The 21,900-nt window shown below is 35.1% G+C and overlaps 1 long non-coding RNA gene across 1 annotated transcript; it reads right to left on the reverse strand.

Annotated features, from left to right (window-relative positions):
• Nucleotides 1-8,572: 8,572 nt before the first annotated feature.
• Nucleotides 8,573-11,970, reverse strand: LOC116528064. Its single transcript, XR_004258838.1, has 2 exons — nt 11,937-11,970; nt 8,573-8,658 (listed from the first exon to the last, which is right to left on the reverse strand). It is a non-coding gene; the product is annotated as an uncharacterized LOC116528064 (long non-coding RNA).
• Nucleotides 11,971-21,900: the final 9,930 nt, after the last annotated feature.

Below are 21,900 nucleotides of genomic sequence, written 5' to 3' on the forward strand. Positions count from 1 at the left end.
TAAAGACAATGATTGTACAAAGTTTTCAAATTTCAAAAGCCTACTTAGAAGTGGAACAGCTACAAATTAACCTTTTCTTTCTTTTTATTAAAGCTATCATTTTACACTCATCTAGATATGTCTAAATTGTTCTTCACAAGAATCAATAATGGAAATTAAGGATGATCTGATATAATTAAGAGTCATGCTAGAGGATCATCAAACTCCTTTTAAGTTACATACTTAATATTGTATGCTAACAATTTTATTTCAGTGGATAATTCAATAAGATATAAATGTTTTTTTTTTTCCGTGTATTCAACTCAAAGGCCCAGAATTGAAACAAATTCTCTAATGATTTTTCTTAATTTATTTATGTAAAGCTTTCTCTACATTTCTCTTAATTCCTCTACTTATTTTCTTTTTATTCAGCAGTATTTAATGGAGTTATTGTGATCTATTACAATATTTTAGAAATAACTAATGTGCCACATTCTAGTCCTAGAGTTATTTTAGACAGTGCATCTAAAATTTAAACAAAAAGCCTGCAGCAATTCTATTAGCTTTTGGACACTTGAAATATCTTTTTAGAGAGAGTGGGTCAGAGAGATTAAGATAGATTCTTTCAGTAGTTTAACTGTAGAGGCTTTAGGTGTGAGAATTCTCATATGGCAATGTTACTATATATCTTCTTGTACCAAAAAAGTCCATTATAGTTTAATGAAGATATGATTATTAAGATTCTGTTCTTAAGTGAAACCTTTATCTATTTGACATCATTTTCATATCTTCAAATATTGGTAGATTTTAATCTGCTGATTCTCATGAATTGTGTTTTCTGAGGCTGTAATTATCATTTTACTTATAATCGTTAGTCTGGTGTAGTTATTATCAATTCTTTGGTGTTGTAAGTTTCCAATTCAGTTCATAATAAAAGCATAAATTATTAAGACATCAACAAGGAATTTACTGATTATAAAGTTTTAAAAATCTAAAAATTTAGGAACAGCTCAGAGGAACTTGAGGTTCTCTGAGAATAGATACATTTTCTAAAGAAGGAACACCTTTACACTGTTGGTGGGAGTGTAAATTAGTTCAACCATTGTGGAAGACAGTGTGGCAATTCCTCAAGGACCTAGAAATAGAACTTCCATTTGACTCAGCAATCCCATTACTGGGTATATATCCAAAGGATTATAAATTGTTCTACTATAAGGACACGTGCACACGAATGTTCATTGCAGCACTGTTTACAATAGCAAAGACCTGGAACCAACCCAAATGCCCATCGATGATAGACTGGACAGAGAAAATGTGGCACATATACACCATGGAATATTACGCAGCCATCAAAAACGATGAGTTTGGATCCTTTGTAGGGACATGGATGAACCTGGAAACCATCATTCTCAGCAAACTGACACAAGAGCAGAAGATCAAACACCTCATGTTCTCACTCATAGGCGGGTGTTGAACAATGAGAACACATGGACACAGGGAGGGGAGCACTACACACTGGGGTCAGTTGGGGGGAAATAGGGGAGGGACGGTGGTGGGTGTGGAGCTGGGGAGAGATAGCAAGGGGAGAAATGCCAGCAGTGGGTGATGGGGAGGAAGGTAGCAAATCACACTGGCATGTGTGTACCTATGCAACAATCTTGCATGTTCTTCACATGTACCCCAAAACCTAAAATGCAATAAAATAAATGGGAAAAAAAAGTTTCAGGATATTTTCAACTTATACCTTTGTAAGAATCCCAAATATTAAAATATGTGATGTCGTTAACTCTCAGATTCTAAACCATATAGTATGTGATTCCCACAAAATCTACATGTATAGTAAAAAAGAAGTAATCAATGTACATTATTTACAAGATGTAAGTCTTTTAGAAAGGTTAATTTTTAAAAAATTGAGCAAATTTATAAGATGTGATCTCTGCTCTTAGCTACTTCTCTTCCATAAAACCGGAAAGTAAAACCTGTATGCATTTTTATTGTTCATAAAAACAAGCCATTGCTAACTGGAAAGCAAATAGAATAACAAAAGGAAGGGGCAAATTAACATGAAAAAAGCAAGAAAGTTGATCCACAGACTAAACAAAGGAATTTTCCGTCACTTTCACTATTTCAAATATTTTTTCCCATGGTATAACAAAGTGACTGTCTGTAGGCCATTCTCAATAAAAAATAAAAATAAGCACACTGGCAAACTCGGAATTAGAGGCTTTCACTATATTTATTTTATTTGACTGAAACGATATATTTCTATTTGAGGATTAATTTTTACAAAATTATTTAGAAATCGTTTTAACCTTGCAGAAAAGTTGCAGAAATAAAATTGGTACTAAGAACATCCACATATTCTTTACCAATACTCTCCTATTGCTCACATTTTACTTCATTTGCTTGTCATTATTTCCCTTTGTTTACACACACAGAGATACACACACACACACACACACACACACACAAATATATGTAGTATTTGAGAAAAACACATAAAATTGCTTCTTACTCCTAAATTATCAGTACATATGTCCTACATGATGTTCCCTTGCATAGCCACAATACGGTAGTCCCCCCTTATCTGCAGTTCACATCCTGTGGTTTCAGTTACCCCAAGTCAACCACAGCCTGAAAATATTAAATGGAAAAGATGAAAAATTGACAATTCAAAAGTTTTAAATTGAGCACCATTCTGAGTTGCATGATGAAATCTTATACTGTTCTGTATGGTACATGAATAGTCCTTTTGTCTAGAATCTATCTGGTACTTGCCCAGAGTCACCAACATCTGCTTGTTACACCCAACTGTGGACATCATTAGGGCTTGATGATTCAGGATCACCCAAAGCAAATAATCTTCCCTCTGGAATATTGTCAGAGGACCAGTAGTAGACTAACACTCACTTCCTCTCATCACATAGGCAGTGTGTCATCTCACCTTCTTAGGAGAAGAAGTCTGGGTACAGTACAATAAGATTTTAAGAAAGAGAAAGAGACCGCATCCACATAAGTTTTATTACAGTATATTGTTGTAATTGTTCTCTTTATTATTAGTGTTGATAATATTTTACTGTGCCTAATTTATAAATTAAGCTTTATCATAACTGTGTATGCATAGAAAAAACCATATATAGGGTTCAGTACTATCCACAGCTTCAAGCATCTGCCAGGGACCTTGAAACATAACTTCTGGGGATAAGAGGAGACTACCATACAATTATCAACATCAGAAAATTTAGGATTAGTGCAATATTAATTAATGTATTTTAATCCAAATTACCATTCATGTTCCAGTTTTGTCACATGACCCAATAATGTTCTCTCTACAAGTTTCTTTAAAATTTAAAATATATATATATATTTTTGGCTGGATGTGTTGGCTCACACCTGTAATCCCAGCACTTTGGGAGGCTGAGGCAGGTGGATCATAAGGTCAAGAGATCGAGACCATTGTGGCTGACATGGTGAAAGCACATCTCTATTAAAAATACAAAAATTAGCTGGGTGTGGTGGTACATGCCTGTAATTCCAGCTACTCGGGAGGCTGAGGCAGGAGAATCACTTGAATCTGGGAGGTGGAGGTTGCAGTGAGCCAAGATCCTGCCACTGCACTCCAGCCTCGCAGCAGAGCAAGACTCTGCTTCCAAAATAGATATATGTATTTTTTCTTCCATACAAGATTCTGCCCAGAGTCAGAAATTGTATTTAGTTGTCATTTCTAGTTGAACTTCTTTAATCTGGAATATCTCCACAGCCTTTGTCTTTAATGCCATTGACATTTATTGGTCTCCTTCCTTTTCATTTAATGCAAACTTTTAATTTTGTGTTTATCTGGTGTTTGCTTGTTATTTGATTCAGACTTTTCATTCTCAGCTGTAATATTGCACAGGTTATGTGTCCTTCTTAGAACGTCACATCTGGAGACACGTGATATCTATGTGTCCCTTACTGGTGAAGTTAGCTTTGATCACTTGTTCAAGGTGCTGTGTGATTTACTTTGCTGTGTAATTACTTCTTTTTTTCCCCTGTAACAAGTAGGCAGTCAGTGGGGAGGAACTTTAAGACAATGTAAATATGCTGCTTTTTAGCAAAAATTATTGCTAGATCTACCATTTACTGATAATGTCGTCCAATCCCTATTATAAAGATGACAACATAATTTTCCTAGTCTGATTGGGCCAAGACACTGGGTGACCTGCATGACACTTCAGAAAAGGACTTCCCTTCTCTCCTAATTATGTACTTTATATGTGTGCATGCATGCATATACGTCTTTGTTTAGGTTATCTCTATGGACTCATATGTTTTATTTTTTAGTATATTACAGGGCATTACTCTACTTATAAGCATCCCAGATTTGAATAGTGGGAACTCTTATAGGTAGCGTCTATGTCTATGTCTAATAACCCCTCCCTCTTTGTTATTTTAGCAATCCCTTATTTTCTGCCATAGAGAGATATTCCCAACTCACTTTCTAACTACTCTACCTCAATCCTGAAATCAACTAATTTCTGAGGAGCCTTGCCTAAAGATGTACTTGTCTGATCAGTTTGGTCAACTGGACAACCTCTCAAGGCATTGTTGACATTTTTCTTTCTCTCTACTCAATCTGAACAATAGACATTAGTAGAAAGAGTAGTTTATTAATTGAACATTTATTTAATACATGTCAGGGATTGCTATGCAATTTTTATAAATTAATTCAAATATGTAACAGCCTACAAAGTAAGTGTTGCTATCACAAGTTTACAAATGACAAAATGAAACCCTATATAGTTAAATGACTTATCCAAGTTTATTTAAAAAATAATTACAAGAGTCAGCTGTGGACATAGTTTTGCTTAGCTGCAAATTGCCTCCTTATCCTATTAGATTCTACAGCTATGATGACATACGCATTAATTGTGGCATACTAAAATATAAAAGCAAAATGTAACAGATAAGACTTACCAGTTGTTCAGGATTTATGATGTTATTTTTCTGAACAGTTTGTGGGGTTAATAGTAAAATTTAAGTAAAATTAGGTTTGCAGTTGTGACAGTAGGTAATTGTTTCCCTCGGTAAGTGAATAGAAGGCATGCATTATTAAAAATAGCTTATCAATGATTATTGGAAGGGAAATATGATGTTAATTATAAAATATTCAATCTCTTAGTTAAGCTAAATTTGTCCAGCTACCTAATTTACCATAATTACAGCTCATATAAAACACCACTAGAAGTCAGCATGTTTTTCTGGTCTTCTAGTTTCTCTCTCTTATTATGACTTGAGAGCTACTAACTAACTCTTTTCCCACTGCCTGCAAGTTCTCTTCTATGCCAATCTCTGACTATGCATCAGAAGAACTGTTGTGTTGTAGTTTTCAAATAACAACCTGATTAAATAACCTCTTCCTTAAAACTATGTCCTATATAGTTGACAGGCTGATCTAACAGAGGGTCTGGGTGCACTCTCCCCTTGGTTCAACTAGCCAAGTTCTGTTTTCATCTGATTCATGTATTGATGTACAAGTAATAGTTTTATTAAATAAGAAAACGTTTGTCTTAGTCTACCATCTGTTAGCATGAGATAAGCCCTCACATTGCCATGAGCTTTCATAGCTTGTCTGTATAATGGGTGTACTATATTTATCCTACCTGGATCACAGAGAGGTTTAGCTGTCATAAAATGAGACAATTCATGTGAAAAAGTTTTGGACATTGTGAATTTTATGCAAAGGTAGAATACCTTCTTAATTGTGGATTACCATCATTACTATCCAAAGCTGGAGAAGAATGTCATCAAATGATGTAAATAAGAGTCTCTGCAGAGGATTTAAAAGTGTTCTATCTGAGGATGGACACTTTCTTGCACTACTAGTGAAATCCTTTAAAATACACTCCAAGACTACCTAATAGTGTATTGCCAAAATAAATTCAATAAGTAATTCAGTAAATATTAGGAAATGATAATGTTTTCTTGTTAGGCCAGAAAACACATTGTCTCACATATCAGCTGTTGGCAGTGGATACTAGGAACAGGTTTCACACACGTTTTGTTTATGAAGAGCCTCCCTGCAACATTTAATGATGATGAATTGCTCCCAACTGGACATAAAAAAAATTGTGATTGTGGACAATTTGATGTATAGAACCTTTGCTGATCTGATGATCTACTGGCAGCTATTGCTAAACTTGCCTTTAACAGACTAAAAGGAAATTTACCTTTGTCACTGGAGCAAATACGCGTCTTAAAAAGAAGCCCTTGTCACAGGAAAGGCTTGAGGAACAAGCACCACATATATCTGATGAAGCACTCAGAGGTTGAGGTGTAGCATATGATGGGTCTAGGCAGAGTAATGTGAGGTGTGGACAGGAGGCAAAGGTCAAGAGTTTAGCAAGGAGCCAGCTAGTACAGTCTAAATGGTAGGATTGATTGGCAGAACAATCTAAAGAGGTAAAATAACTGTCTTTCCAGTTTATATGGTACCTGAGGGATTTCCAACTAGACTTGTCTTATAGCAAATTGTACAAACTTTTCTAGAAATTAGAGAGGATATATTCTTATTGCCTGGCCATTTAGAAATAAGCAATATACAAGCATGAGAACACAAATATTCCTCAAGATATTTTTCAACACATTATATAACAGCTTAAACAGGTGTCTAGGAGATAAATTCTTCATAGAATTATCTTTTAAGAAACTGGTCTTTAAAAAAAAAAACTCATTCACTTCCTTGTATCAGTGAATATTAGATAAACAGAATTTTCTTTTTCTTTTGTTTTCTCTGTTATGAAGTTCAAAAATGACTAGAACTCTAAATGGTAATATTATTCAATTTATAATAGTTAGCACAGCTATCTCCTTACTGATTTAACTTCTTATCCCTTTTATTGTCTACCTTGTGTTTGTTGGGTTAAGCATATTTTTCAGTGAGAGGGAAGGAATCATGCTCCTGTGTTTTAAGTATCTAAATATTTAAAGATGTATGCCTAGAGCATTCAGCTGAAAATATGTGCCCTCAGGTTTATCACATTTTGCACTTGCTGCTTCACTTAAAGCAATCTGTCCTTTTGGTCACCTTATTAATGCACATTTATAATTTTGTCAAAATTATAAAAACTTATAGTTCTGGCTTGAGTAAAAAATACAACACAGTATAATATTGGCTAAAGGCAAGTTCCTTACAGATTATGTAGTTCAAAATGTAATAGACAAAATGAATATTGCAAGTGAAATAATTTTTAAAATTAAAATTTATATCTATAAAAAAACCATACATTTACTTTCTTGGGCAATATTGATTACTCCCCAAGAATTCATCTTGGGGAATTCATCTATTAGTCATCTCGCCCATCAGTTTAGAGGAAAATAGCCAGCCTTCTATCTGCATGTTTAGTAGAGATGAATGTCAAAGACCAGAACAAAGGCCAATCCTATTCCCATGTAAGTAGATGCTTCCTAGTTGTCATCTTGTTAATAATTATGTTTAATGTCCATATCAACATATATTTAAAGACCATGCCATTGAGTCATTTTGCTATTATACCACCCACACCTTACCTTTCTTTTCGTGTCAGAAGGGCCACTCTTAGGCAGGTTCCAACATGAGTTTCTCCTACAGTGACAACAAGGTTCATTTAAGCCTAAGGTAAGACTAAGTCTTAAAATGGTTAGCAGAAAGAAGCTTGCCAGTCACATTCAATTTGACCTATCAATATAGCAAGGTTTAACATAGAAGGAGAATGTCTTTAATGTAATGTATGCTATAGATATCATTGTCCACAGGCATCAGAACCATGGTCTAAGGAATTTCTTCCTGATTTGATCCTGCAGAAGGGATACACGCATTCATCTCAGTTTGGTTCAAAGAGCAAAGAGAGTTCTAGTGTAGATTTGACATATTACACATCACCCAGAAATTTCAAATCAAAAGATGCCATCAGAGAGCATAATACTGATCTTTTCTTGTTCTTAGACATCCCATTTACCAATTATTTTCTTTATGGCCAAAGAACTGTCAAAAACCTAGCTTTGTTTCTTTTTGTTAAAGGAGCAATACTATTTACTGCAAAGAGAAGCTCAGGGTACCAACCCTTCATGACTTTATAAAATATTTTACATAAACTCTGCAGGTAATCCAGTGTAGGAGGAAATAGACTAGAAAATTACACTAAAATGCATTAAGTGCTGCAATAAACGTGCAGAGATCTATGACACCAAAATCTACCTTGGGTGATGGGAAAAATCCATGGAGGTTATGTCAAACAATCCTTAAGAATGAATAGAAGTAACCATGGCAAAGAGTGAAAGCATTCTAGAGTGCATCGTATAAGTAAAACAACAGAGTGTCATTAGCCTGATAAGGCTCTTCTGTGAATTTAATTTGAGATAGGTGATTGGATGTGCACATGTCACTCTAGTTTTGTGCTATTTAATAACTAACTGGACATTAGTGAGTATAATGTAAGGTAAAAATTTCAAATCAGAACTAAGAAGCACAGCTATGACATTTAATAACATTGGGAGTATGTCAGATGGTTTCATTATCATGGCCTTAATTTTCTAATAAATAAAATGGGAATCATAGTATCTTTATTATATCACAGGCCGAGCACAGTGCCTCATGCCTGTAATCCCAGTACTTTGGGAGGCCAAGGTGGGAGGATCACAAGTTCAGGGATCGAGGCTATCCTGACATTTTGACTAACACTGTAAAACCTCATCTCTTCAAAAAATACAAAAAATTAGCTGGGTGTAGTGGCACGTGCCTGTAGTCCTAGCTACTCAGGAGGCTGAGACAGGAGAATTGCTTGAACCTGGGAAGCGGAGGTTGCAGTGAGCCAAGATTGCACCATTGCACTCCAGCCTAAGTGACCCAGCAAGACTCTGTCTCAACAAACAAACAAACAAAAACCTTTATTACCTATTTGGTTTGAAAACACATGTAAAATATCAAGTGCAATGTGATTATATGATGATTGGACTATAAACATACCTTCTTCATCATTACACAATAATTGCAGCATACTTTATATAGCAAAATATTGTCTACCAGATAAAAACTAGGATTTTTTTCTGATTAAGATAATACTAATGATTCATATACGCATGTGTGTTCATGCTTCCAATATTAATTATGTTTAAGCTTCTTTTTCATAATTTCTTTCTTACTAAGTAGAAACTCTCTTCATACTTTTTAACATTTATCCCTCCCTCCACATGTGTGATTTTAGAATATCGATTGGGTATATGTAAATGTTTCTTATGATAATTTTTAAGTTGTAGGTCAGATACTGTCATTTTGTTTGTGCTGATATCCCATTGTTTATACTCAATGTCTGAAACATAAAAAATTAGTAAATTTGTCATGAAAAGCATACCACAATGAACAATAATGAGAGACAGTATTTCTTACATAATAGCTATTTCCATATGAGCTCATTGGCCTATAAAAAATGCTTTTTTTCAACCACATAGGAGATCACATCTAGAAATTCTGGTTCTGAAATGGTTGTCATGAATTTTAACTTCAGCAGTCTCATCTGACCACTCTAAACAAAAATGGACCATCTGCCAGGATTTGTTAGTATACAGCCATCTCATTGATCTTTTCCAGAAACACATGCTTTCAATTATAATTCATCCTCAAATTACGAGGGTCTCTCATTATCTGCATAGTTTTTCTTGCTATGGTCCAACTTTCTATCAAATTGACTCACAACTTTTTATGGTCTAATGACCTTTTTTGAAAAAAACACACACACATTGAGACAACACTTCTGATTCATATGGTATAGTATACGAAATATTTTAACATATTTTTCTGTACCTAAATAGAAATATATAAAATATGTTCAAGTATTAGTAAATACTAGGAGATTTCTGATGCATTCCATAAGCAGATACTTAGAACTGTGCAATGCCATCAACCCAAAATAAACTATCAAGGAATAAGCTAATCTCTAAGTTCTTTATACTCCAGAATGCTTTGTAGAGTCTTGCTCTGTTGCCAGGCTGGAGTGCAGTGGTGTGACCTCAGCTCCCTGCAACCTCTGGCTCCTGGGTTCAGTGATTCTTGTGCCTCAGGCTCCCAAGCAGCTGGAATTACAGGCACTCGCCACCATCTCCAGCTAATATTTTTGTATTTTTTTAGTAGAGACGGGGTTGATCTCCCGACTTTGTGATTTGCCCGCCTTGGCTTCCCAAAAAGCTGGGATTACAGGCGTGAGCCACCACGCCTGGCCAGAATGCATTGTTTTTAAAAGCTAATTTTAGATATAATATGGTCAATTTGGCAATACCTTTAAGCCATCTAAGACAAATTTTAATTGCCAACTAAAGAAACTTGCCTAATAAGAAAAACATGATGTTGTTAAAAAGTTATTTTCATTTTCATAAGCTACTAAAACTACTTGTAACTCCTCAAATGAAAAATCATTATTTTCACTCATCATTCATATATACCATTCCATATTAGAAAGAAAAGCAATTTCATTAGCAATTACTGGCAAAAAGCAATTACTAGTAAAAATAAAAATATTACAACAATAGCTATAATTTATTGAGTTCTTACTCTGCTACAGGTATTGTAAAATGTATTTAATGCATGTTAAGGAATTTGTACCTCAAAACAACCCTATGATTTGGGTATTTTATCATGTTGATTTTACAGATAAGGTTTATGAGCCATAGAATTAAATAAATTTTCTAATTTCACATTGCTTACCATTGTGCTAATTGTCAGAGACAGAATTCACAATCAGAAAACCAAGCTCCAACCCATATTCTTTACTGCTATGCTACCTACTATTATGAATTATATTACAGTAATTCATAATTATTAAGTATTATAAATAATTGGTAATTATTAACTATTAATTTTAAATTATAAGGCGTCAAAATTGGTTTGATTCTCAGGTTAATTCTATGTTTTATAGTTTAGTGGTAATATGCCAACACTGACACCATAGACATTTATTAAATAAACGTTTTAAATTTCATATTGATTCAAACAAGATCACACACAACACAATAATAATGTGATTTACAAATTTTGTTATTTTCTTAATTTTTAAATTTTTCTAAGCCTCTATGAGGAAAATTTTCTAAAAGAATACTGTGCATAATTTAAACATTCTCTGTTCAGTCATGACTAAAACTAAACCCTGTATCCTCAAAACTAGCTCCTTTCTAGAAATTTCTTTTTGTCATTGTTAATAGTTTCTCTGAAACCCCCATTTGTAATCTTGCAGTGAGTTCCCAGAGTGGGGGCACAGTGAAAAGATATGGCTTATTATTAAAAAATCAAAAACTAATGAATGTTGACGTGGATCTGGTGAAAAGGTGATTATATACTACTTATATGCTCATATGCTTATGTACCCCTAGTGGGAATGTAAATTGGTATAACCTATATGGAAACCAATATGGAGATTTCTCAGAGAACTACAGGTATTTCTACCATTCTGTCTAGCAATCTCACTACTGGGTTTCAATTGAAAGAAAAAGAAATCATCATATCAAAAAGACACCTGCATGTGTATGTTTACTGCAGCACAGTTCACAATTGCAAGGCTGTGGTACCAGCCTAAGTATACTTCAGCCAATGAATGGATTAAAAAATCAAATATAGTATATATACCTCGTGGAATGCTACTTGGCCATAAAAAATAATAAAATATCTTTTGCAGAAACTAGGATGGAACTGGAGACCATTACCCTAAGTGAAGTAACTCCAGAATGGAAAACCAAATACCATTATGTTCTCAAGTAGAAGTGGGAGCTAAGCTATGGGCACATAAAGGTATACAGAGTGGTAAAATGGACATTGGAGACTCTGAAGAGGGTCGGGAGTGGAGTGAGAGATAAAAACTACATATTGGGGCCGGGTGCGGTGGCTCACACCTGTTTTCCCAGCACTTTGGGAGGCCAAGGTGGATGAATCACAAGGTCAGGAGTTCAAGACCAACCTGGCCAACATGGTGAAAACCCATCTCTAGTAAAATTACAAAAATTAGCCGGGCATAGTGGTGCACATCTGTAATCCCAGCTACTCAGGAGGCTGAGGCAGGAGAATCGCTTGAACCAGGAAGGTGGAGGCTGTAGTGAGCCGAGATTGTGCCACTGCACTCCAGCCTGGGTGACAGAGCAAGACTTTGTCACAAACAAACAAACAAAAAAAACAAGCTACACGTTGAATACGTTATAATATACTACTCACTTGGATGATGAGAGCACTATAATTTCAGACTTTGCCACTCTACAATTCATTCATGTAATTGAAAACAACTTGTACCCCTAAAGCTACTAAAATAGAGAAAAATATAAACAAAAATGATTCTGCTATAAAAAGGTATCCTTGAATTAAAGACAATACACTTCTTCTCAATAGATTGAAGGAAAGTGAAAATGTGCCAATATAGATCACTTTTTGAAACAGAAATAGAAGTTTAGGGAAATTACACTGATAGTCTTGATTTTTCTTAGCAAATTTGGAAGCCTAGCTATATATTGAGAGAGAGAAAAGTGGATTTGAAATAGTCATTGTGGCAGATAGAAATAGATATAAGCAGAATCAGGTAAAATAATATCATAAGAGTACCAACAGCTCAGATGAGCTCAGAGACCATGGCCTGATAGTGGTGCTAATTTTTCTGTCCATCCATGCCAAGCAACCTAGTTATTAGGAGAAGAGAGAACACGCAGGTTGTGTAATCCAAGGTTGAGGATTTGTAAGGAAAGAACTTCAAGGGAACAAATGACCTAGGAATTGAAGGTGCAGACAATAAGTGGTTGAAATCATGAAGTATAAGGCTGATGAATCCAAAATTCTTGGATGTGCAAAAGGATACAATTATATTAACAACTAGGGTTTGGTAGAAAAGAGTCTGAGTTTCTAAATAGCATCAAATAAAGCATAAGGAAATGAGATTTGCTACGATGAAATAGATTCAAAGTAGAAATAAAGGGGAATGACAAGATTTGAGGTCTGGTCACAAGAATCAGCTGCAGTGAGCTCTGTATTTGTCAAAAGGTCACACATAGTTGGCAGGGTATGGTGGCTCCCAGCATTTTGGGAGGCTGAGGCAGGTGGATCACTTGAGGTCAGGAGTTTGAGACCAGCCTGTGTAACATGATGAAATCCCATCTCTATTAAAAATACAAAAAAAAATAGCTGGGTGTGGTGGCACACACCTGTAATTCTAGCTACTCAGGAGGCTGAGACAGAAGAATCACTTGAACCTGGGAGGCAGATGTGGCAGTGAGCCGAGATTATATCACTGAAATCCAGCCTGGGTAACAGAATTAGTCTCTCCCAGAAAGAAAAAAGAAAAGAAATATTCAATTCAGAGTTACTTGTTGAATTCATCAAATGGATATCAAAGTTGTCCAAGGTGGTATCAGACCTTGCAACGGAAAGAACTTTAGTGAAACCAGTGATCAGTGACCCACAAGAACATGGCCAGGATGCCATGTGATTATTAAAATGGAGACTTTTTACTTGCATGGCAGAACACTCAAAGGCAGAACACACATACATGTGGGAAAGGAAAAGTCTAGGTTTATAGAAAAGTATCAATGCTTACCTCTTGTTCCAATGGCATAAAACATATGGGAGCAAATAGTTTCACTTCAGGAGGGCGGCATCCTTGGATAAGAACCTGATTTAAGTGAAGAACAGTGGTTAAAGGGAAGAGCCTTTGAAAGGCTACAATTGTAGAATTGTTCTTTTAGTTTTAATGCAGCATGGATTTTAACAAGCGCAATAGAGAATTTTGTGAAATACTTTTGGGAAGGAAGTGTGAAATTGTGAAGTGAGGATGAGTAGTTGTGTAAATACGTACTACCCTGGATGGTTGCATTAGTCCGTTTTAATGCTGCCAATAAAGACATATCTGAGACTGTGCAATTTACAAAAGAAAGAAATTTATTGGACGAGAATTCCAGGTGGCTGGAGAGGCCTCAAAGTCATGACAGAAGGTGAAAGGCACACAGGAGCAAGCCACATCTTACATGGATGGTAGCAGGGAAAAAGAGAGTTTGTGCAGGAAGGCTCCTCTTTTTAAAACCATCAGATCTCATGAGGTTCATTCACTATCTGCAGTAAAGGCCTGCCCCGATCACTCAGTCACCTCCCACCAGGTTCCTCCCAGGACTCATGGGAATCGTGAGAGTTAAATTCAAGACGAGATTGGGTGGGGACACAGCCAAACCATATCAACGCTCTTGCATTTTAGTAGTGGCAAAAGAAGTGAGGACATCTATATTTGATCTAAAATTCTGTAATAAATTTTTACTTGATTGTTCAACACACAGATCTCAAGTAGTTATAAATCTATACTGTTTAGTGTGTGATTCACTCAATTTGGTTTTTAATTACAGAATTATAGTGATCCCGAAATTTAAAGTTGTAAGCATACATTTGCCAATATGTAGGCTTACATTTTTAAATTAGTGGATCACAATAATTTTGTAGTTCAAGTTCATGATTAATTTTATCCAATTAAATGTATATTCAATTGAATACTGATTAATAATTTTCTTTACATTTCTAATAAAAATTCACACATTCTTATAATTTTTGAAGTGTATGTCAAAAATGGTAAATATTGCCCTTCACTTAACTGTCATGATTTCCTTGTTTCATTTTTGTTTTTATTAAAAGAATAAAAGATCTTATCCAAAAACATGTACCATAGCCATTAAGCAGAGATATGCCTTTCTAGCATTCCCTAAATTCTCAATGTTAATCGCATGATAGGGGAAATGATCAAAATACTACATTCCTACAATCATGTCACCTATAATATTGTCGATCCTGTTATGTTGTATCTCAGCAAATATATATCAGAGAAATTACAGAACACACAGCTTTTATCAACTCTGTTTTTTCTGAACAGAAATGTTTCTGAACAGAATTAAAATGTTTTAATACAACTGGAGTGACCCCAGGCCCACCTTCCTGTATCAGTCCATGGGAGGGAAACATGAAAATAGATTTTAAAAAACCTAGCACATCAAGAAAAAATATTTTTTCTAACATTTTATTATAAAAATTTTTAAACACACAGCAATATTAAATAAATTTACAGTAAACAGCCATTACCTAGATTTTAAAATTTATATTTTTATATAAATGCTTTATTATTTGGCCTCCCAAAGTGCTAGAATTACGGGCATGAGAAAAATAAATAAATAAATGCTTTATCAAATAAACTTTATTCTAGTCAGTTACTAACACATCTTATTTTTGGTGCTCTTCAGAGTTGCAGACATCACTAAACTTTCCCTTCAATCTCTCAGCATGTGTATAATTAACTAAAGCTCCTTGGCTCAAGTGCTTTCTTGGCCCATATCTTGGCCATCTTGTGAGCCAAACATATGGTTTCTCTTTCTCTCTCTCTCTCTCTCTCTCTCTCTCTCTCTCTCTCTCTCTGTGTGTGTGTGTGTGTGTGTGTGTGTGTGTGTGTGCACATATCACAAAAATGCTTTATAGATGTCTAGTGCTATGCTTGATACCCTATAAGTTTATATGTATCACATGTGTAAAACAACTTCAGTTGCCAATCCTAACAATTAAACAGAGCATTTTGTTACTAAGTTTTCTGAAAACCTTTTTAAAACACTTATTTTTGTTGCTCTGCATATGGGTTCATATTTTAGTCTGATTTTATAAAAAAGACTATCTGCTTTAAGCAGGATGTTCTCATGCATTTTTGTTTCTAGTGGTGTATTTTATTTCAGATCTTTTTATTCCCTATAAATTACATAGTATCTTAAGACAGCAGACTTCCTGCTGGTGTATGAACACGAAGGCTAAATGCATTGGCTCTTATTAGACATGACCTAATATTGTGTGAATACCATTCCTCATCCTGTGACAGAAAATGATTTATTTTCTGCCAATCACGGTTGTATTTAATTTCAAAATTCATTAATGATCTTATTAATCAAAGCGTTACTATTTTGAATAATTTATGTAATAATGCAGTGGCACAAGGAGAATAAAATGTCAAGTCCTGTGTTTGTCAGGTGCACTGAAGTTGTTCTGAGGCCAGATTTTGTGAGTTGAGTCATATTCAAATTATAGGATGGCTAGTTATAAAATCATTGACCAATTACAATAAGCTCCAGCTTATAAACCTCATGCAGAGTCAGTCCTCTAATGTTTTACCTCCAGGATTATAAACAGGTCTGGGATACGCATGGGGATGCAGCAGGACTGCACGGATGGCAGGAGACCCCCACAGGCTTGGAGCAGGCTACAACTTGACAAATAGGAGATAATTCAACATTTAAGCCATTGCTCCAGCTCTCCTGGTGTGTATTGCCTGAATGTTAGGCCCACTGTTTAGATGAAAATCTAAATAGGATGCTTTGTATTGAAACTGTCCTTTCATTAGAGTTCAGGAGCAATGCCAAAGAAAAAGTTGTCTTTTCACTGTATTTAATTATTTTCTGGACTTTGTGTTTTTAAAATGTCATTGCACATCCTGCTCTCAGGGACACTGCTCTTTCCTCTAGCGCAGGGAATGTGATATAAGTTAGTCAAATGACTGAATGTTGAAATAAAGATAGATCAGTCAGGAGAGACAAAGTGATTAGAGGATGAAAGGAAAATAGATGAAGGAAGGTCAGTTAATCATGGTATTTCTTGTTATAATCTTAGTATTTTCTATTGCAATCAATTAAAAATAAACAGCAGTTCATTAAAGGAAACAGAAGGCATAGGGATTATCTCAGCAACACACAAGTCTACTAAAGTGGTATTCTCTAGAAAGGAGAATTTTCAACCCTTTATGTGCCATAATGTTTACTAACGAAAAGTTTTCTTTCACGATATATTCACCTAATAGCACCTAATAGTGAAAAGAAACTCTGATTCTTTTCACTGTCTTCTGGAAGGTAAATCTTTTATGTGTGTGTGTGTGTGTGTGTGTGTGTGTGTGTGTGTATACATATGCACATATATATATACGCATGTATACATATATACACACATATATATACACATATAAAGGATTTACCTTCAAAAGGGCAGTAAGTCCATTACATGTTAATCAGAGTTTATTTGGTGCTATTATATATACACATATAAAGGACTTAACTTTATTTATATATCTTCTACAAATTGTACACACACATATATACACACAAAGAATTATTCCTTTGTTATTTTAATAATTATTACATATTTCAAATTTTATTTTGTGGAGTTCAGGTGAGTTCTGAAATACTGAAAATTATACAAACAAACAAAAAAATCCCAGTCATATCAGCAAAAAAAAAACCATAATAATAAACAAATAATAAAAGTCACCTAAGAATTTCAAGTTGAAAAGATTTTTTAAAAAGAAAGTCGAAAAAAGTATACATATTATAGTATATATATTATACTTATACATATGAGCAGTAGAGATGAAAGGAAATACAAATGATTATGATTTTACTAAAGATAAAGATACACAGAGGAAGAGAGAGACTCCTGGGGAGAGAATGTTGGCAGGAGCAGATTCTGGAGGTACTGTCATGCAGAAGGAGGTGCCTCTATCGAATCTACGTCGTGTTTGTCAGACCTCACTACATTTCTGTCTCTCCTAAGCCTATGTACACACTATCTGTACTTTTCCTTTCAAAATGACTTACTCGGAGACATTTGATGTACGAGATTGTTAAAATAAGAAGAAAATAATCTTTAAGAACAAATTTCAGAGGTCAAGTTTTAAAATGGTAGAGACCAACCTGCATAAAGGTAAGTTTAGGATATACAACTATTAAATATAGCCATTTCCAAAAATCTTTTAAGGGTCTACCACACAGGATTTAAACCACAAATATTAGAACAGTCTATATTTTAGAGAAATGGGGGAGACGTAGTCTCTATTTGAGAGATGGACATGAGGATGAGCACAGAATTAGTAAAAAAAATATGCTAAGAATTATGACATGAGTTTCACAGTGAGCTCTACTGCCTGAATGCTGACAGATTAAGAAATAAAACAAACGGTAAATAGCCTGGAGAAGGCCAGGTGACAGAGATCTCAATGATGGGAAATGCACCTTTACTTCTTCAAAACTTCTCTCTCCTGCATCCATATTAGAAATGTGTATAAAACTTCAGATTATCGTAACTGTGTCCTAGGCAGCCACTCACCATCAGCTGGAATTGGCACAGAAGTTGAACCGTATTTGCATACTCTAGTCTGATAAATATGTAGAGGTTAAGAGCATCATATGGTGACAAGGGTGTTAGACTACATTAATGTGAATCTTCAAATATTTATTATCTAAATAATTATATATTATAATAATGCAATTATTATAATAAGAAATTGCTTAGGCCAAGGGAAATCCAAATTACATTAACTCTATAACTATATCTAAAATATATGTAACGTGATACAGTCACTTGTGGAGACAGCATCAGGAAGATTGCATAATCATTTTTTATTTACGTCATAATTCTTATTAATAAAGTATCACATTTACATTACCTCAGCAAAACATAAGTCTACTAGGTGATGTTATTCAGAATTAGAATGTTCAACTCTTTATGTGCCATAATGTTTACACACAAGCAGCTTTCTTTCATAATCTGTTTAGCTAATAGCACCGATTACACTCTCTTTAATTGATAGACTAACTGAACCCTCTAGCCTAACAGAAGCAAATTTTAATTTTCACTAGAGGAGGTTAATAACATTAAGAGCCTCAACATAGTTCTATACATTTTAATATATAATATATGGTACAAATATGCAAATACATACAAGAAGATAAGATTTAGCATAAACAAAACAAAACAAAAAAACAGAAAATATAAAAAGTCACACAAGAAAAGAACATAGCTAAGCTCCAAAACATTGATTTAAAAATAAACAGAAATCAATAGAAGTAAAAGGCAAAATAGAGAAATTTGACAGAGAATAGAAACTGTAAAGACAATTTTAGAGCAATTAATATGCAGTAACAAAAAAATCACAGTAAGAATTTAATAGCAGAAAAAAACAAAACTTGAGAAATTATTACCAAACTACAAGATAGATTCAAATAAAATGTGTAGATAGAAACTTAGTGGTAACAACAAAAAGAGAAAATTTTAAAAAGGTGTAAAAGACATGGCATAGCATCAAGAAGTCTAATGTAAGTGTAACTGGAGTTTTAGAAAGAAAAGAAAAGGAGGCAGAAGCTTCTAGAATAAAAAGAGTTCCCCATAAATGTATCCACCAACTATGTACCATAAAAATTAAGAATATAGAATAAAGAAGTCATATATTCAAGTGAACAACAGTATGTTTAACAGGTGAAATCTCAACCAAAAAATTTGAATGGGCCAGGCGTTGGTGGCTCACGCCTGTAATCCCAGCACTTTGGAAGGCTAAGGCAGGCAGATCATTTGTGGTCAGGAGTTCGGGACCAGCCTGGCCAACATGGTGAAACCTGCATTTTTATTAAAAATGCCAAAAATTAGTGGGGCGTGGTGGTGCATGCCTGTAATCCCAGCTATTTGGGAGGCTAACGTAGTAGAATCACTTGAACCCAGGAAGTTGAGGTTGCAGTGAGCCAAGATAACACCATTGCACTCCAGCCTGGGGTACCAGAGTGACTCCATCTCAAAAAAAAAAAAAAAAAAAAAGGAAAAAAAATTGGAAGCTAGAAGAAAAGGGAATGCTATCTTCACAATATTAAAATAAAATAACTATCAACCTCGAATTTTATACTCACGTATACTACAAAAATAAAGGGGATGAAACCATAGATTTAGACCAAAAAAGGAAAGCTTAGATAATCTGTCACCAGTAGAAACATACCAAAAGAAATGCTGGAAGATAGTCTTCAGGAATTAGAAGGTGATCATGCAGATGCTTTGCTAACATTTTCTAGTTTATAGGTGGTATATTATTTTATATATAGTGTATGTGCGTGTATGTCTATATCTCTTCACACAAAACTCACTTCATTGAGCTTAGCATGTTTTTTTCTTAGTATGTTTTGATGATCTGGGTAACTGAGATGTAACTAGGTTTATAGTAGTGCTAATATTATTTTGTGATTCGTCTTTATTTTTAGCTATTCAATTTAACTTAAGGGAAAAGGCAGAACTTCAAGTTTTTTTGGTTCAGCCTGAACTGATATGGTTTTAGTGAGGTGGTGTGTCTGATCTTCAATGATTTGGAACATGTGTTCAGTTACATACAGCCTTTAGGCAACTAAAATAATGCCCATATAAATGAATACCCATTCATTTATTTAACATATGTCTTATTAACTACCACCCATTAGATTTTTTTTTAGGTAATATAGATACATTAATAAATGGATAGAAAATAACCCCTGTCTTTACGAAGTTTAAATTCTCTTTGGGGAGACACACAAACTTACCATATTTCTCATAAGTAATATTGTAAGTCAGGATGATAAGGTTTATGGAGATATGAGAGAGAAAAGAGAATTAGGAGATGTGGGCATGTGTGTGGAGTCGTGACTTAAGAATATTTGGAGAAGACCTCGCTGAGAATGTGATATGCATCAGAAACTTAAGGAAAATGGAGAACAGACCATAAAATTTAAGGATTACTTTACTTAGAATAATAGTCTCCAATTCCATCCAGATTGAATGGGAAACCAAACGTTGTTATATTCTCACTCATAAGTGGGAGCCAATCTATGAGAACACTAAGGCATAAGAATGATATAATGGACTTTGGGAACTCAAGGGTGGGGGTAAGGGTGGGAGGGGGTGATGAATAAAATACTACACACTGAGCACAGTCTACACTGCTCAAGTGATGGGTGTATTACAATCTCAGAAATCACCACTAGAGGGTGGGCACAGTGGCTCACACCTACAATCCCAGCACTGTGGGAGGCTGAGGCAGGTGAATCATTTGAGGTCAGAAGTTGGAGACCAGCCTGACCAACATGGAGAAACCCTATGTCTACTAAAATACAAAAGTTAGCCGGGCATGGTGGTGGGCACCTGTAACCTCAGCGACTTGGGAGGCTGAGGCAGGATAATTGCTTGAACCCTGGGAGTGGAGGTTGCATTGAGCCCAAAACTACACCACTGTACTCTCCGGCCTGGGAGACAGAGAGAGACTACCTCTAAAAAAAAATAAATAAATAAAAAATGCACCACTAAAGAACTTATTCATGTAAACAAACACTACCTGGTCCCCAAAAATCCACTGAAATATTTTTTTTTTTTAAAGAAGATATAAAGGGAGTGTGTTCCAGGGAAAATGGTTTGTAAGCCATTAGAAAGATTTGACTTTTACCTTGAGACAAGTCAGAAGCAATTGTAAAGTTTTGAACAAAGGAGTGAGGAGCTGACTTTCATTTAGATAAGCTGTGTTGACAATAGCATGGCACAGTAGAGACTAAGGGAAGAATTAGTAGCAACAGTTGGAAAATGATGACAATGTTCCATGTGATGTATGATGGTTCTTTAGCTGGGCAGGCAGCTCTGGAAGCGGGGATGAGTGGTGGGATTTGGGATACATTTTGAAAGTAGAGCTAGCAGGATTTGCTGGTGTATTCGAATCAAGGGAGCCTTCCAAGGTTTTTGGTCTGAGCCCCTGAAGAATGAAGATGCTATCCACCTATTAAGGTCGGTGTTCAGAAGAGCAGTTTGGGAGGATAATTTTAATGTTTTCTAGTGTTTTTCCAAATAACAATAAAATTCGTTTCAAATAATTTCCTGTGCAGTTTTTTTTTTCTGAGATGGAATCTCACTCTCTTACCCAGGCTGAAGTGCAATGACATGACCTCAGCTCACTGCAACCTCTGCTTCCCGGGTTCAAACGGCTCTCTTACCTCAGCCTCCTGAGTAGCTGGGATTACAGGGGTGCGCCATTATACACGGCTAATTTTTGTGTTTTTAGCAGAGACAAGGTTTCACCATGCTGGTCAGGCTGGTTTTGAATGCCTGAC

The sequence above is a fragment of the Sapajus apella genome, unplaced genomic scaffold (assembly GCF_009761245.1).
Source record: "Sapajus apella isolate SASKATOON/1434 unplaced genomic scaffold, GSC_monkey_1.0 scaffold56, whole genome shotgun sequence".
Classification (NCBI taxonomy): Eukaryota; Metazoa; Chordata; class Mammalia; order Primates; family Cebidae; genus Sapajus; species Sapajus apella.